Source organism: Archocentrus centrarchus, chromosome 3 (assembly GCF_007364275.1).
Source record: "Archocentrus centrarchus isolate MPI-CPG fArcCen1 chromosome 3, fArcCen1, whole genome shotgun sequence".
NCBI classification, from domain to species: Eukaryota; Metazoa; Chordata; class Actinopteri; order Cichliformes; family Cichlidae; genus Archocentrus; species Archocentrus centrarchus.
This window is the reverse complement of record NC_044348.1, coordinates 36269994-36284395: the sequence shown is the minus strand read 5'-3', so window position 1 is coordinate 36284395 and position 14402 is coordinate 36269994. Positions and strand designations below refer to the sequence as shown.

General features: G+C 47.7%; 1 long non-coding RNA gene across 4 annotated transcripts; it reads left to right on the top strand.

Moving 5' to 3' along the window:
• The first annotated feature begins 8008 nt into the window (after window positions 1-8008).
• LOC115777079 (uncharacterized) lies at window positions 8009-13728 on the top strand. Of its 4 annotated transcripts, none has more exons than XR_004019579.1 (6): window positions 8009-8161; window positions 10738-10810; window positions 10940-11223; window positions 11508-11666; window positions 12013-12108; window positions 12738-13727. It is a non-coding gene; the product is annotated as an uncharacterized LOC115777079 (long non-coding RNA). The 4 variants fall into 4 exon arrangements; XR_004019580.1 differs by having other exon boundaries at window positions 8010-8161; window positions 12016-12108; window positions 12738-13725; XR_004019581.1 differs by lacking the exon at window positions 8009-8161 and adding an exon at window positions 10528-10638 and having other exon boundaries at window positions 12738-13728.
• Window positions 13729-14402: the final 674 nt, after the last annotated feature.

Genomic DNA, 14402 nt, shown 5'->3' with positions numbered 1-14402 from the left:
GCAGGGTTCCCAGTCAGCTGTAGCTCCAGCTCCCCCTCAGTGGCAGTGTTCCCAGTCAGCTGTAGCTCCAGCTCCCCCTCAGTGGCAGTGTTCCCAGTCAGCTGTAGCTCCAGCTCCCCCTCAGTGGCAGTGTTCCCAGTCAGCTGTAGCTCCAGCTCCCTCTCAGTGGCAGGGTTCCCAGTCAGCTGTAGCTCCAGCTCCCCCTCAGTGGCAGTGTTCCCAGTCAGCTGTAGCTCCAGCTCCCCCTCAGTGGCAGTGTTCCCAGTCAGCTGTAGCTCCAGCTCCCCCTCAGTCGCAGTCCCAGACCCCTCAGTTAGCTCCAGCTCCCTCTGCTCACCCTGCTCCAGCTCCCTTAGCTCCAGCTTCCCCTGCACCCGTACCTGTTCCGCGGGTGGGGGCAGCCACGGACGGGCTGACCTCTGCACCCGTACCTGTTCCGCGGGTGGGGGCAGCCACGGACGGGCTGACCTCTGCACCCGTACCTGTTCCGCGGGTGGGGGCAGCCACGGACGGGCTGACCTCTGCACCCGTACCTGTTCCGCGGGTGGGGGCAGCCAGGTCCAAGCCTTCGCATCAGTTTTTTGCGTTAGCTGCAGCAGCAGGGTCTCAGTCAGCCTCAGTCGCTCTCCCTCGCCTTCAGTCAGCTCTAGCTCCAGTCGCTCTCCCTCGCCTTCAGTCAGCTCTAGCTCCAGTCGCTCTCCCTCGCCTTCAGTCAGCTCTAGCTCCAGTCGCTCTCCCTCGCCTTCAGTCAGCTCTAGCTCCAGTCGCTCTCCCTCGCCTTCAGTCAGCTCTAGCTCCAGTCGCTCTCCCTCGCCTTCAGTCAGCTCTAGCTCCAGTCGCTCTCCCTCGCCTTCAGTCAGCTCTAGCTCCAGTCGCTCTTCCTCGCCTTCAGTCAGCTCTAGCTCCAGTCGCTCTTCCTCGCCTTCAGTCAGCTCTAGCTCCAGTCGCTCTTCCTCGGTCCCCAGTGTCAGCTGTTTCAGTGCCCTCTCAGTCAGCTCCCTCTCAGGCCCCAGTGTCAGCTAGCTCTCGGTCTGCTTCCACGCAGCCAGATCTCTCTAGCTCTCGGTCTGTTTCCACGCAGCCAGATCTCCCTAGCTCTCGGTCTGTTTCCACGCAGCCAGATCTCCCTAGCTCTCGGTCTGTTTCCACGCAGCCAGATCTCCCTAGCTCTCGGTCTGTTTCCACGCAGCCAGATCTCCCTAGCTCTCGGTCTGTTTCCACGCAGCCAGATCTCCATAGCTCTCGGTCTGCTTCCACGCAGTCTGCTCTCTCTCGCTCGCGGTCTGTTTCCACGCAGCCAGATCTCCCTAGCTCACAGCCCACTCTCTCTGGCTCCCGGCCTGCTTCCACGCAGCCAGTCGTCTCCCGGCCTGCTTCCACGCAGCCAGTCGTCTCCCGGCCTGCTTCCACGCAGCCAGTCGTCTCCCGGCCTGCTTCCACGCAGCCAGTCGTCTCCCGGCCTGCTTCCACGCAGCCAGTCGTCTCCCGGCCTGCTTCCACGCAGCCAGTCGTCTCCCGGCCTGCTTCCACGCAGCCAGTCGTCTCCCGGCCTGCTTCCACGCAGCCAGTCGTCTCCCGGCCTGCTTCCACGCAGCCAGTCGTCTCCCGGCCTGCTTCCACGCAGCCAGTCGTCTCCCGGCCTGCTTCCACGCAGCCAGTCGTCTCCCGGCCTGCTTCCACGCAGCCAGTCGTCTCCCGGCCTGCTTCCACGCACTCAGCTTCCCCAGGGTCAGCTCCCACGCACTCAGCTTCCCCAGGGTCAGCTCCCACGCACTCAGCTTCCCCAGGGTCAGCTCCCACGCACTCAGCTTCCCCAGGGTCAGCTCCCACGCACTCAGCTTCCCCAGGGTCAGCTCCCACGCACTCAGCTTCCCCAGGGTCAGCTCCCACGCACTCAGCTTCCCCAGGGTCAGCTCCCACGCACTCAGCTTCCCCAGGGTCAGCTCCCACGCACTCAGCTTCCCCAGGGTCAGCTCCCACGCACTCAGCTTCTTTGTCTCAGCCCCGGTCTCTCCCGTCGACTGCTGTTGAGTCTCTGGCCTCTGAGTCAGAGTCCCAGTTAACTCCCATGTCGCCATCATCCTCACCATCAGACTCACCCGCACTATGCCTTGCAAAGCAGCCCCAGCCTGCGCATCCAGTGTTCGAGCATCCGGAGAGTCCTGCTCAGTCCGAGCCACCAGGGGGTCCCGCTCAGTCCGAGCGCCCCGCGCCAGAGGGCCCCGCTCAGTCCGAGCCGGTGGGGGTCTCCGCTCAGTCCGAGCCGCCAGAGTCCTCAGAGTGTTCCGCTCAGTCCGAGCCGCCAGGGGGTCCCGCTCAGTCCGAGCCTTCGGAGTGTTCCGCTCAGTCCGAGCCGCCAGGGGGTCCCGCTCAGTCCGAGCCTCCGGAGTCTTCGGAGTGTTCCGCTCAGTCCGAGCCGCCAGGGGGTCCCGCTCAGTCCGAGCCGCCAGGGGGTCCCGCTCGGTTCGGACCTTCCGAGTTTCCTGTGTCCTTGACCGCCCTGGGCTCAGGGGAGTCCGGGCATGTTGCGGCTCTGGTGTGTCTTCGTCGTCGCCGCCGCCGCCGCTGGGAGCGCGGTCGGCCTCCAGTGTCTTCTCCTCGTCTCCGCCGCCGCCGCTGGGAGCGCGGTCAGCCTCCAGTGACTCCTCCTCGTCGTCGCCGCCGCTGCTGGGAGCGCGGTCGGCCTCCAGTGACTCCTCCTCGTCGTCGCCGCCGCCGCTGGGAGCGCGGTCGGCCTCCAGTGACTCCTTCTCGTCCTCGCCGCCGCCGCCGCTGGGAGCGCGGTCGGCCTCCCTCGTTGGGACTTTGCTTTGTGGCCCCTTGGCCTCTGCGGCCTCCTGAACTGGGTGTTTTTTGTTTTTGGATTTCCCACTGACTCCCCTGAACTGTGGACTGTTTTTTCCCCTGCTGTTTTTTGTTTTGTCATAGCTCCTGGACTGTTCCTTGTTTCGACCCCCTGTTTTGGACATTGGAGCTCTCCGGCCTTGTGCCGTCGCTTTTTGTTTCATCCGGTTGTTTTTTTTTGCTTCTCGTCCCCGTGTTTTGTTCTTGTTTGGACTGTGTTGCCTCTGCTCTGCCTCATTTTGATGCCCCCTGTTGGACTGTCTCCGGCCTTGTGCCGTCGCCTTTTGTTCTGGTCCTGTGTTTTTGTTTTCTTCCTGTACGGGTTTGATTTGTTTTGTTCACGCCCTGTGATTTCTGTTTTGCTCCCTGTCTTTGTTTTTGTTTCGGGCCCTCCCTCCTGGTCCCCCGCCTCCCGCCCTTGTCTGGTTTTGTTTTCTGGTTTTGGCCGTCGGGAGCCGGCCTTTAAGGGGGGGGTACTGTCACGTCCTGGGCCGTTTGCCCAGCGTTTTGTGTTTAGTTTATTTCCTGAGCTTCTCCTCCCAGTATGTTTGTCTTGTGTTTCCTAGTGTTGTGATATGTCTGCGTCTCTGTCCTGAGTCTGTGCCTGTTCCCCGTGTTTAGTCAGTATGTTCCTTGGTTTGTCACTTCCTGTTTATTTTGACAGTCTGGTTTTCCTGTGCTTTGTGTTCAGCTTTGCTTCCCCTGTGTAATTAGTTTCATTTGCCTCACCTGTTGTTCCCTGCTGTTTCCTCTTGCCCTGATTACCCAGTGTGTATTTAAGCCCTCAGTTTCCATGTGTTTCTTGTCGCGTCGTTGACGTTGTGTGTCCGTGTGTTCCTGTGTTCCTGTGTTCCCTGCGCCTGCCCTTCGTCTCCCTGTGCCTCCCTTCCAAGGTTTTTGTATTTTTGTGTTTCCCCGGTGGAATAAACGCCCTTTTAAGTTACCTCTGGAGTCCTGCGTTTTTGCCCTTCCTTGCCCGTTTCCTCCCCGGCCATGACACCGAGCCTCACCCTCCTGCGAATGAATTCCACGTCCTTGGTCATGTGGAGGACAACGATTCTACTTCTACCTGGAACACTCCATTTGAGACTAAACTGAACTTTAATGGAACCTGCATCGAGGCGACTCTGGACACAGGCGCTTCACTTTCGGCTGTACGTGCAGATCTCATTAATGCAAATGGGGTTTGCCCAGAGAAAATACATCAGTGGCAGGGGCCACCAGTGAACCTAGCGGACAACGCCCCTTGCCTTCCAGATGGAGTGGTTTGGCTGAGTATCGGCTTTATGAACAAGCGTTTTTATCAATGCTTCGCCATCATCCATAACCTGTCTTCCCCTTTCATATTAGGGATGGACTTTATGATGAGAGCCTCAGTAACCATACATATACCAACAAGAACAGTTTTTATTGATGACAGTCCATGTCCTGCCATGGATGAAAATGAGGAACACAACCTTGAAATGTTTCCTGTTAGACAGACTATTATGTCTCTAACTATTTTGTCAGACACCATAGAGTCAAAAGTGGCTGAGGCAAGCCTGGAGGAGGCACAAAAATCAGATCTGTATGATCTTCTTTCTCACCACAGCTCCACTTTTGATGGCCGCCTTGGACACACTGCAATGTCAGAACATGTGATCGATACCGGAACCGCCAAGCCCATAAATCTTCCACCCTATCGCTCATCACCAACCAAAAAGCGTTTGATAGAGGATCAAGTGCGACAAATGCTAGAGGACAACATAATCGAACCCTCCACCAGTCCATGGGCTGCTCCAGTGGTGGTTGTGAATAGACCTGGTTCTGATCCAAGATTCTGTGTGGATTATAGGGGTTTAAACCAAGTCACACAAAAGGACTCCTATCCATTACCACGTATTGACGAATCCCTCGACTTTCTGGCAAGAGGAAAGTACATCTCCACCCTGGATCTGGCTCGAGGATATTGGCAAGTTGCTGTTTCAGAGGACTCCCGACCAAAAACAGCTTTTGTGTCTCACTGTGGCCTTTACCAGTTCCGGGTGCTGCCATTCGGCTTATGCAATGCGCCAGCAACATTTCAAAGGCTCATGAATTCAGTGTTAGCGGGCCTGATCTACAAAACATGCGCGGTGTACCTTGATGACATCGTGGTGGCATCTCCCACATTCGAGCAGCACTTGAAAGATTTGGGGGAGGTCCTGAACAGACTCGAAGCAGCTGGCCTCACTTTAAAACTGAAAAAGTGCCAGTTCTGTCTGAGTGAGTTCACATTTCTGGGTTATCGCATCACACCGGCAGGCATAAAACCTGACCATGATAAAATCAAAGCTGTCAATTTTCAGTCGCCATCTACAGTGAAACAGGTCAGACAGTTCCTGGGACTCACGGGCTACTATCGGCGCTTTGTCCAGGATTATGCGCGGCATGCTGACCCACTCCATAAGCTCATACAGAAGGACACTGTTTTTCACTGGGACGACAAATGTCAGCAAGCCATGAATGTTTTGAAAGACCGAGTCACGTCAGCTCCTGTGTTAAGATTTCCAGACTTTGCCAGACCCTTCTACGTTCATGTTGATGCCTGTGATCTAGGACTGGGTGCTGCTTTGATGCAAAAAGATGAAGAAGGCCGAGATATTGTGGTCTCGTATGCGAGTCGTTCTCTACACAAGGCTGAAAGACCGTACTCAACCCCTGAAAAAGAATGTTTGGCCGTCATCTGGGCTCTGGAGCACTTCAGGCCATATGTTGAGGGCCTTCACGTGACTGTTTTCACAGACCACAGCAGCCTTAGGTGGCTTATGTCCCGTCCAAACCCCTCTGGCCGGCTGGCTAGATGGTCTTTGAGACTACAAGACTTTGACTTTTCAATTGTCCACAAGCCAGGACAACACAATGCAGTTCCTGATGCTCTTTCCAGGAATCCCCTGTCAAATCCAAGTGACAGTCCTACTGATATCCTGCCAGAACACGCTGTTCTAGGCAGTTTGGACCTCCGTTCCCTGCCCCCAGTGTTATTGTCGGATCGTTCGCACATGAGGCAGCTACAAATGGATGACCCTGTGACCGGTCAGATCCTCAGAGACATTGAATCAGACTCATCAGCTCAAATGGACAGTAAATGCCAAGAACAGTATACTGTCTACGACAGTTTGCTGTACTACAGAGACCGAAAGGCTGTGTGCAGTTTACACCCATTAAAGGAACTTAAACTTTTTGCCCCAACATCTCTTCGTGGAACCCTGCTGAGCTATTACCATGACCACCCCACTGCTGGCCATCTTGGTGTTTCCAAAACACTAATGAGACTACAACACAGGTTCTTTTGGCCTGGCATGGCAGGTGATGTCAAACGTTATGTCACTTCTTGCTCAGTCTGCCAACTCACAAAACCAAGTCAACAGAAACAAGCTGGTCTCATGGTCCCTATCATGCCCCAAAAACCTTGGGAATACACAGGGGTGGACTTTGTGGGTCCCTTGCCCCGTACTCAATCGGGAAATGCTTATTTGCTAGTTTTTGTGGACTATTTTTCAAAGTGGATTGAGGTGTGTGCAGTTAGAGAAGCCACAGCTCAGGTCGCAGCTACCAAGTTCTTAAGTGAAATATTTGCTAGACATGGTAGCCCCACCTACCTCATTTCAGATAGAGGCTCTCCTTTTGTTAGTGAGCTGTTTGAACACACTGTGTCAGCTCTAGGCTCAACACACAGGCTTACTACAGCCTATCACCCACAAACAAACGCGACAGAGCGCGTGAACAGAACACTCAAAACAGCTATCCGTGCCTATGTGAGTGACAAACACACTGCTTGGGACCGGTTTCTACCACAAATCTGTTTTGCACTTCGCACAGCCCCGCATGACAGCACAGGTCTTAGCCCATCCATGATGTTGTATGGTCGTGAGCTGGACACGCCTCTCGATCTGATCACTCAGCCAAGCTGTGATGGACTGGATGACCCAGACGTGCAGTATCCGGAGACTCTGAGAGCCACTCTCAGGGATGCTCATCACCACGCCAGGGCTGCGTTGGACCTCAGCCATAGAAGACAGAAACACTACTACGACTTGAGACGCCGCCATTCTGCCTTTGGGATTGGTGATCTTGTTCGAGTGAAGTCTCATCCAAGGTCGGATGCTTTGGCCAATTTTACAGCTAAACTGGCACCGCTGTTCAAAGGCCCTTTTCGTGTCAGTCAGAAACTAAGCGACGTGAACTACAGACTGATAGATGTTGAAACTGGAGCCGATGCTGGGGTTTTCCATGTCGTGAACATGCAGCCTTTCCATACTTGGGACTCTGCCAACTGCAAGAAGACTGCCGGTGCGGCTGCACAAGTGGATCACATGGACAATGACTTTGAGGACGGTTCTCTTCAGAGTGACGCCGTCCTTGACCTCCCTCCAGGTGATGTGTTTTGTGATGTGCCATATGACATTCAACACTCACAGGTGCCTCTCAGCGCCGGTGAGACCCATGCTGATGAGACTGAGTCTGGCCAAGCTTCAGGTAGTGCTGGCCGTTACAATCTGAGAGCCCGGCGTCATCCCAGGATCACGACTGGTTGGTCAGATCATAAATGGACAAATATCTATCATACTGACAGGCTTGACAGAGTGTAAAGTTATATTTGTTCAGGTTGATATGTGCATGTTATTTTCAGTTAGATATGTTATGTTGAAAATTTTGTGGTTACTAAACAAAACAAACGTGCACACAAAAGCTTTTGATTATTTGGGATGATGGTGGTTTTGTTGTCGCCCATAGTTACATAGGAAGACTTTTGTTTATCCCTTGATTGTCTTTTGGAGGGATTGTGTTCATAAAACGAAGAAGATTTCTACACTCATTTTATGTTTGTTTTTGGAACCCAAGCTGGCTATATGGTTATCCACTGATATGTGTACAGGTGTGATTTGATACCTGCCCCATGTGTGCCTGCAGTTTTACAGCTATGTGTTGCTTTGTTAACTTCTGTACTGGTGTCTATAGTCGTGTGCGGCTGAGGACAGCCTTTATTTACCAGGGGGGCATATGTAACAGTCAGTATACGGATGGGTTCCTAGACATGAGTAGGTATCACCTCAAGGGGGCGCCTATTCCTTTTTTTTTGCATTGTACTATACTACAGAGTAAGAACTGTTTTTTTCTCTCTCTCTTCTCTACACCGTCAGTGTACCGCACGTATTGTTCAGAAATAAACGAACTTTTCTCTCTGCACCGTCACAAACATCTCAAAGGAAACACGAGTGTAACTGCGCAACGAACGGAAATCTGCTCTCACATCGACGTCCACCTTCGGAGGGAGAGATCGGACCGTCTGCTGCTGGTAGGATGAAGGTGTTTTTACTCTCCTTCCGCGTTTACTCTTCCTGCGTGGCGCTGGCCGAAGGCTAGCAGTCATTTCTGTCACTTGGTGTTGGCTCTCACTGCGGTATTCTATCACTTCCTGCTCCTGTTCGGGAGCAGTCGTGTTTTGCTGTCTGTTAGCTGTTAAATCTGAATAGCCCACTATTTCTGGATAACAACATATTTCGGTGTAATCTTCACCTCCTTTATCTAGAGCACACTCTTTGCTGAATCACCTGTATTCACATTATTCACTTTATTTATTTTTAGAAATGCGCTGGCTTAGCGCAGCTAGTAGCTTAGCTCTTAACCGACTCGCTAGCAGCATAGCTTCTTCTCCTGTCTCTCCTGCACTTTTTGGCTGTCACATGTTTAGTTACTGCTCGGCCTCCTTTAGCATCCTTAACCATCTCAAATCTTGATCTTCATGTTCGGCTGCTTTCAGCACTGCTGGTATTTGTTTTGACTCTTTGGCTCCAGTTGATCTTTCAGAGTTAACTTCAATAGTTACTTCCTCCAAACCAGCAACATGTTTATTAGATCCCATTCCTACTAGACTGTTCAAACAAGTCTTTCCATATATTGATGCTTCTATCTTAAAAATGATCAATCAGTCTTTATTGGTTGGCTGTGTACCACAGGCCTTCAAGGTGGCTGTAATTAAAGCGCTACTTATAAAGCCATCAGTGACCCAGCTGTCTTAGTTAATTATAGGCCAATCTCCAACCTTCCTTTTCTCTCAAAGATTCTTGAAAGAGTAGTTGTAAAACAGCTAACTGATCATCTGCAGAGGAACGGTTTATTTGAAGAGTTTCAGTCAGGTTTCAGAATTCATTACAGTACAGAAACAGCATTAGTGAAGGTTACCAATGATCTTCTTACAGCCTCTGACAGTGGACTCATCTCTGTTCTTGTCCTGTTGGACCTCAGTGCAGCTTTGATACTGTTGATCATAACATTTTATTACAGAGATTAGAGCATACTATAGGTATTAAAGGTACTGCACTGCAGTGGTTTGAGTCATATTTATCTAATAGACTCCAATTTGTTCATGTAAATAGGGAGTCTTCTTCACACACTAAGGTTAATTATGGAGTTCCACAGGGTTCTGTGCTAGGACCAATTTTATTTACATTGTACATGCTTCCCTTAGGCAGTATTATTAGAAAGCATTGCATCAATTTTCATTGTTATGCAGGTGAAACTCAGCTTTACCTATCAATGAAGCCAGATGACACACATCAATTAGTTAAACTGCAAGAATGTCTTAAAGACATTAAGGCCTGGATGACCTCTAATTTCCTGCTTCTAAATTCAGATAAAACTGAAGTTCTTGTTCTCGGCCCCACAAATCTTAGAAACATGGTGTCTAACCAGATACTTACTCTGGATGGCATTACTTTGGCCTCCAGTAACACTGTGAGAAATCTTGGAGTCATTTTTGACCAGGATATGTCCTTCAATGCACATATTAAACAAATATGTAGGACTGCTTTTTTGCATTTGTGCAATATTTCTAAAATTAGAAACATCCTTTCTCAGAGTGATGCTGAAAAGCTCATTCATGCATTTATTACTTCTAGGGTGGACTATTGTAATTCATTATTATAGAAGTATTTCGTCATTGCACCGTTTTTACATTTGCCAGTATGTTGTAGTCCACTCTTTACAGTCGGTGTCTCATTCGTCTCATTTTCTAGTTTTATCTGGCGTTTAAGTGTTAGGTGACGGGCTTGTAGCATTTGTTGTCAGTGCACTAAGAGATAAACAGTTGTGATTTTCTGCCACATCAGCAGAGTTTGAGGGGAGATTCAAACGGTCCAGCACGCTGTTTGCCGCCCTTTGAATTTGGTAGTGACACTTACCGACAGTGCACGCACACGCTCGGTTTATCAAGGCCTCTGTAGCTATGTAGCTGCGTGTTATATTGTGAGAGTTGTACTGCAGTCTCATAATATAACACGCCGTTTCCCTGCGACCTACAAAGGCAAACAAACATCAGAACCTTATATTTTGATTACAGTTATGTACAACATATTTGCAGACCCTCGCTCTCTGTCCGATGGTGGGAGTGTCCTTACAAGTGTGCGTACACTCGTATGTGTACTTACGTTTGAGTGACACGTGACCTTGTAGAAACACAAATGACACACTGTACTAAGATAAGTAACAAGGCGATTTTTTGGGGGGATTATTATTATTATTAAATAAACCAACATGGGCTTAATTTGCCTCGTTGTTTAATGTTGACCAAGAAGATGTCTTGGTAAAGATATACATTATTGTCATTATTTGTGGACTACTGTGGTTGGCAAGACAGCTGTGGTGCAGCTGTGTCTGAGAAAATGAGCCAGTTTACTGTCACTGACTAAATGAAACTCTTTTTGTCTTTGTTTTTTTTGGTCTGATTTATGAGCACATGTAAACCTAAAGGGCACCAGGGTCATCGTCTTATTGGTGAGACGCATTAGCACTTGAAAGGTAGCCCTAATAAATGTTGACTGTTAATTGTGTACTTGGCTAGTTTAATATTCCTTGTTTAATCTGTTCCCACAGGATCAAATCATTGCAGACAACACTGACTTCTCTACTGGAATTTAAGCAGTATTTCAAACTGGACAATCCACAAGTAAGAACACAATCTTTGTTTGAAAGTAATTAGTCTGTAGTTTAAGTTTGTTTTAATTGTTTCAAATGCACACACAAATTTGGCATCTAGGCTAACTAAATTCCTGTCTTTAATGTCTGTGCAATTCAGGCAGAAGAAGCACGAGGCACCCTAACAAAGCACATCCCCGCTTCAAAATCAAAAGAGCCGGACGAGCTGAAGTGAACTTTCTTCCCAACTTTCCCCAAGAATAAAACCAGAGCAGTGTGGAAGAAATGAGACTGCAGATGAAACATGAAGTTCAAAAGAGTGACTGAAACCTGAAGTTAATAGAAAACTTCATGCAGATGACCTTTGCCCTCCATCACCAGATCATTCAGGCACATCCATTGGTGAAAGACTTCCTGCAGCCGGGCCTTCAGATCCAATCACAGGTGAAACATACACTCAACTTTTTTTGTTCCTCTTTACCCATGTTTTCTATTTCTCTTGTCTCTACTGACTCGATCTTTTAATATTTATATATTTATTTCCAATAATAATGCAGTTGCCCTTATGGACTGTTCAGGATCAGTATTTAGGCGGTCTGTAGTGTTTCTCTTTGGTTTCATCCAGCCTCCCTCACTTTTTTTTTTTTTTAAATGAACAATAATGCCTCTTAATCAGATGATTGTTCCACTGTTGTCCTTTTGCCTTGTGTGTCTCTGGCTTTGTTTAGGTTTGTGCTGAAGTCCACGGTATCCCAAATGTCAGCCTGTGTAACCAGTGTTATGCTGATTATGACAAACGCACACCTAGACTGTCGGCTTTGTAGCGGTACAGAAAAAAGGCAGCACGCACGGGAAAGATATCGGGCACACTGCGTGATGAGATCCAGGTGAGATATCAGATGACTTTATTCTAATGAAGCTCCTAAGGACAGCTGTGTCTAAATGTGTCAGCGTCATCATCAAAATAAATATTGTGTACAATATAATCTCCCAAAACATGCTGACTTGCTTTAACTCACATTCAGTTATAGACACAGAACAACAATTTACTGTCATTGATGTCTTTTAGAAAATGTTGAGCTCATTTTCCTGTGACATACATGTGGTTTTGGCTTAGGCTCTTTTTTTTGCTCCACTAGCAAAATAAGGCTTCAGCGCGGCACAGCCACGTCAGTCACTGTGTCCAAAAGCATGAAAGCTTTTCCTCATTTTACTTTTTGCCTTTCTTTCCAGCAGTTTCCAGATGTTTGCGTGAAATGTTTGGCGGTCCTTCGTGCCCACCCTGTGTACCTGTGTGAAGGGGACCCACACTTCCTGAAGACATAGAATGTAAGTATCTACAGTTTTGCAGAAAAGTGAGTATTTCCAACAATCTACTGAACCCTGTGTGTAGGGAGTGTAGGTGGGTGTACATGGAATTAGAGTATTTGCCTGTAGGTGTGTATGAGTATGCATACACACCACACAACATACATTCAGTATGAGTTAGATGCCAACCTGGGTGTTTTTTTTGTATTATTATTGAGTTAACATTTGTCCCTCTAGTTTTTTTGTTTCTTTGTACAAACTTAGGGGAAGTAGTTTGAAATGCAGGGAAGGAAATGATGGGGAAGGTGTGCTTCAGGTTACGTTGTAGAACTTCAAAAATAACTAACAATATTAGACCTAAAAAAAATATCAGGCAAAGAGTAACAGAGTTATGACATTTTTCTGTAATGGTGTCAGGACTGCAGCTCAATCTGGTGACAGATGGCTGCGTGACATTTAGGACAAACATTTAAGGCACCGAGTATCAGTTCAAATCTACGTCTGGTACAGACTAGTGACGATGCCCACCATTTACTTTATCTGTCAATATGCTGTAGTTACAGGTTTGAATTACCTGTGAAATGCTCATATGTAATATCTGCCTCCAGGGCAAACTTACAGTTGGACCCTCTCCTTTGTGCCTTTTTCAGCCGGAGAAGACAGATGATCATCAACACTCCTGTTGTGCTTGTAACAGCGGTGAACGTGTGTTGTACAAGTCCAGTTAACATCACTCCTGCAAGCACTGCAACGGTGGTGGAAGATGATCATGTAAAAAGTGAAATCCCCATGTGGACCGATGCATTTACATTGTTGTTTGGATTGACACGTTGCATTTGGACTGCCCGAGGGAACCTGTTCACACTTTGACCTTCATTCAGAAGATCCTGATGGGTCTGGATGGCAAAGAACTGAAACCGTGACTTCTCAGTCTAAATAATGAACTGTTTCTAACAGAGTAAGTAATGTTTCGTGCAACTGTTCTGTTTGTTGTTTGCATGCATGTACACCTGCAAATATGTTTGTGGTTTCAAGTTCCATGACTTGACAGTATGCTGAATGCATCATTGGACTTTAATCAAACAGTTTACATTTGATACATAAGTTTATTAATATTTCCTGCTCTCCAAATATGTAGTTGGCTCAAATTTGCACAGTTTCCAAAAGAAACGGATAAAGAAGGGAGATCAATTTGTGAGATATTGTTTAATTTATTTCTTATTTTGGTAAGTTTTCTGTTTTTTTGTTTTTTTTATCAAGTCTTATGTTTTTTCAGTCTCAATGTATTTGACACAACCAGACCTCATGTTCTCTGTCACACACACACACAGCCTCTCGTGCACTCCTACACAATCATCCACATTTACCCATAGCCATCAAGAGTTGTTTTACTTTGTCTGGAGTCCTGCTTGTGAGTGCAGAGGTGCTTTCTTGTGCTGTGTATGTGCAGGTTTTCCTTTGTGTCAATGATTTCCCCCTGATTTCTGAGGCAGGGCTGATCTGTAAGTTTTTGGAAAATGAAAATCTGAATACATTTGTTTCTTCATGTCATCTAAGACAGATAGCTAGAGCACTTAGAAATATGAAAAATGACCAAAAATGTTTTTGATTAAAGAATTTCATGACAATAAAAGTTTTTACATTTTAACATGTAACTTACTTAACAAAATTAAGTAAGTTGACTCAAATATTGTGAGGTAATGGGTTTCCAAATAAGTTTTGAGTACTCTGAACTTGTTTGGGTGTACAGTGTAGTTATGCTGCAATAGGCATAGGCTGCTGGGGGAGGGGGCTTGCCGTCAAGCACTCAACATTTCTCTTTCACTCCTTTCTTTTCACTCTCAGCATGTTTATTTACTTAGACTCTATTTAATAACTTGGAATAGTTTAACTCTGCCTTTTTCACCCATAGTGTGTCTTTTTTCCCGTCTCCCTCTGTCTCTCTTTGCCATCAGCCCAACTCTTCTCCGTGGATGGCAGTCCCTCCCTCAGCCTGGCTTGAGGTTTCTTCCTGAGAAAAATTGTTCCTTTCTACTTTTGCCAAGTACTTGCTCATGGGGGATAGGGGGGGTTTCAATGGATTGTTTGTATTTCTATCTAATATGATCTTCACTTTACAATAAAAAGTGCCTTTTCGATGTGAACTGGTGACATAAAAAAATAACTGAGTTGAATCGACTTGAATTTTGGTCTAGACTCTTTTTTTTTTTTAGTTTTTTTAAATTGTTGAATTGTGACCACTGAGGCCTGCAGTTGTTTTATTCAACTCAGTTTTATTTATATAGCACCAAATCACAACAGTCATCTCAAGGTGT